Source organism: Sphaerodactylus townsendi, linkage group LG07 (genome assembly GCF_021028975.2).
Source record: "Sphaerodactylus townsendi isolate TG3544 linkage group LG07, MPM_Stown_v2.3, whole genome shotgun sequence".
NCBI lineage: Eukaryota > Metazoa > Chordata > Lepidosauria > Squamata > Sphaerodactylidae > Sphaerodactylus > Sphaerodactylus townsendi.
In genome coordinates, this window is record NC_059431.1 from 99577223 (window position 1) to 99580666 (window position 3444).

Genomic DNA, 3444 nt, shown 5'->3' on the forward strand with positions numbered 1-3444 from the left:
CGAAGGGGCAGCCGTGTCGGAGCAAACTAAAGCGAAAGTCTATTGGTGGCACTTTAAGACTGTTTATTTCAAGATGGTGTTTTCCTGAGTCGTCGTTTATTTTTCAATCAAAATAAATAAATATTGCCAGTCGTTCAGGTGGGACTGGTTTTTTTGTCTTGTTTCTTACGTCCATTTTACCCCCTCTTTTCCAACAAAATGTTTAGGGTGGCATAGATGGTTCCCCATTTTCTTCCATTTTATTCTTATAACAACTCTATGAGGCAGGCTAAGTTGAAACAGAGCAACTGGCCCACCAAGGTTGCCCAGTAAATAAGGTAGAGTCGGGATTTCAACCTTGCAGCCACTGCATGGCATATTCCAATCCTTTTCTCCCCCTTTCTAACAGATGATAGAACTATTATTTTTCCATTCTATTTTATTCACTGGGTAACCTTGGCGGGCCAGTTACTCCATCTCAATTTAGCCTGCCTCTTAGAGTTGTTACAAGAATAAAATGGAAGAAAATATTTCAAACCTGGAACAAATCTTTCCAGGGAATCTGTGAAGTATATTGGTGTTATTTGCATGCACACACAAACAAACAAACAACAGCACTTGGGCCTGAAAATGAACAAACCAATCCTGAGTTCATAGTGATTCCTTCCACAGTATTCAGCACCTTGCCCATGGCTTCCTTTTGAGATGATGATGAAAGAATCAGTGTAAGTACTCAAAGCAATATTGTTTGTGTTATTTTATCACTTAAAGGTAAATATTGTAGTCACTGCAATCTATTTGTATTCCATTTTGGAAAACAGAATCAAAAACAGGTTACTTTTTTAAACCTGTTTTTGATTCTGTTTTCCAAAATGGAATACAAATACTAGATTGCTTGTAAACGCTCTGTATAACACTGTTTCAACACATCTGGGTTCAGCCAAACTCAAGCATTTTTAGCCCCATTTCATTGCTTCTGAATGCAGCTATTCTGTACATACCATTTATGTTGAAGACTTGTAGCCCCAGATATTTGGAAATAAGCACTCTTGGATTCATTGAGACTTGCTTCCTAGTAAGTGTGACTATGGTAGTATCTATCAATGAAATCAATGTTATCTAAAGCTGCATTTTGCTACATTATGCCCATGTTTTTTTGGGAGGGGGCGGTTATGTATTCATTTTGTGAGTGTGTTACAGTGTTAAGTGCTGCCAAGTCACTTTTAAGTCATGGTCACCCTATGTCCCCTAAAATGTCCTACCTGTAGCAGTCTGGCTGCGGTCTCACAAGTCTTGCAAACAGACAACTGTGGCTTCCTGTATAGAGTCAATCTATCCTGCCTGGCTGTTCGTGCAGGAGCAGCTGCAACCCAGGATTTTGCAAAAGGATTGGTGGTATAGTGATTTTTGAAAATCCCCGGTTGAGGAAAATAAAATGCCGTCATCCCCACCAAAAGATCTGTAATGCATCCTACCTGCATTATATGCTGTTACTAATTGCTCTTCCAATTGACCTCACCCTGCTTGTAAGTTGTCTCCCTACTGATTTTTTTTTTAACCTAGATTCTAGGTCCTAGAACATGTATGTGCCACCTTTGCAGGGACCTGACTGAGGAAGCTCACAAGATAGAGCAAAACAACAAATGACCAAAAAAACAGCATAAAAATCAATATTAAAAACAGCAGTTAAAAAACAAAAGACCAGAAAAAGATGTTAAAACAACCATAATAGTTGGACATGTGCATTATGTGCCTAGCAGAATAATGCAATGCGTGGCCTTCAGTTGTTATTGAGAAATAATGTGTCCTTTTCTTGAAATAACTAATCAGACCCCTTTTTATGCTGCAATGGACTGTGTTCTAAATTCAGGCTAATGGTACTAAGTGGTACAAAGGACAGGCCACTGGTTTTGCTTTCTGTCGGGCAGTTTTCTTGTGAGCCTACTGCCCTGGCCTTTCCCCTTTCCAATCAGCCTGGACTGACAATACTGAGCTTTATTTTATTTTAACTTTAATTATGGTCATAGACCAACAGTATGAAAGCAATACATAGGAACGATGTAAAACGATCAAACAGCCAATGATAAAAACAAAAGAATTATAAGCACAGGAGCAATAAAACGAAAACTGCAAATTAGCATTACCCCTTTTCAAAGTGAGAAACTTGTACACTTGTTTAACACGAGACTATGTTTTTTACATACAGAATAATAAAATTTTGCCACAGCAAATTTTGCCACATATTAGCTCCTTAAGCAAAATTCTGGACAAAAATTACTCTCTATCAGTTGTAGCAGTGGTTCTCAACCTGTGGGTCGCAACCCCTTTGGGGGTCGAATGACCCTTTCACGGGGGTCACCTAAGACGCTCTGCATCAGTGTTCTCCATCTGTAAAATGGATAAATGTTAGGGTTGGGGGTCACCACAACATGAGGAACTGTATTAAAGGGTCGCGGCATTAGGAAGGTTGAGAACCAAGCAATATAACAGCGGTGTAATTAGTTGGTTCCCATCAATAGTATAAAATCCATAGTGGAGTAATATACATGTAATCGTCTCTGTGTCCTTGGTACTGTATTGCAAAGGCATGACTCCAACAGTATATTTTGAAACCCACCAGATAGTACAGCCAAGAAGAGGGCATCAAAGTGAGCCCTAGAAAAGACCCAATGAAGTTTAGGCTGGGTGATGGAAAATAAATAGGGTGCAGGGTGGGAGGAGTGCAGTCTCAGTCTGCAATTCAATGTCATGGAGGCATTGAAAGACCAGACTCTTACCTTTATGCTGACCCAGCTCCAGTGATTGCATAGGGTTGACCGTCTTAACACAATTAGTCTCAGCTTTTAAGTTACCCTAATACACTATGATGGATAGGGTACGGCTTAAAGATATTGGGATAATAAGCCTAGTCAGGGTTAGGTGGATGTTTAGCCAATAATTAATTGGCTGACAATACTGAGAATTCTGCCTTATTTTTCCATCAGCGGCAACTGGATCATCCCATCACCCTAATGCTGAGAGATGCAAGATTTTCCCATCGCCAAAAGTGGTCTGCTGTGTCTCTGCATGAACTCACAGCTCTCCAGACTCTATTTTACTTGGGCTGACTCCGCATAGGCCAAAAACAGCAGTGTGAAAATGGTGTGAAAGGGTTTTCACACCGTTTTCACACCGCTGTTTTTGGCCCATGCGGAATCAGCCTCAGAATGTATGTCCTGGGCAGAATACCTGCAGAAACATGATCTTCCCAACAGGGCCCTTATTCTCACATGCTCTAGACAGAAGTGGACTGACAATACAATAAGCCTTTTGAGGTGTGAAAACGACAATTTTGCTCTGGAAGGTTGCTGCAGCCGCCAGAAGTTTGGGAAACTGCTGCAAAAGTTTTGTGTCCCCGCGGGGCTTTTCTTGGGACGGTGCGGCCACGTTGCCAAGCGGTGGCAAACTCCCTTTCAGTCTCCATCT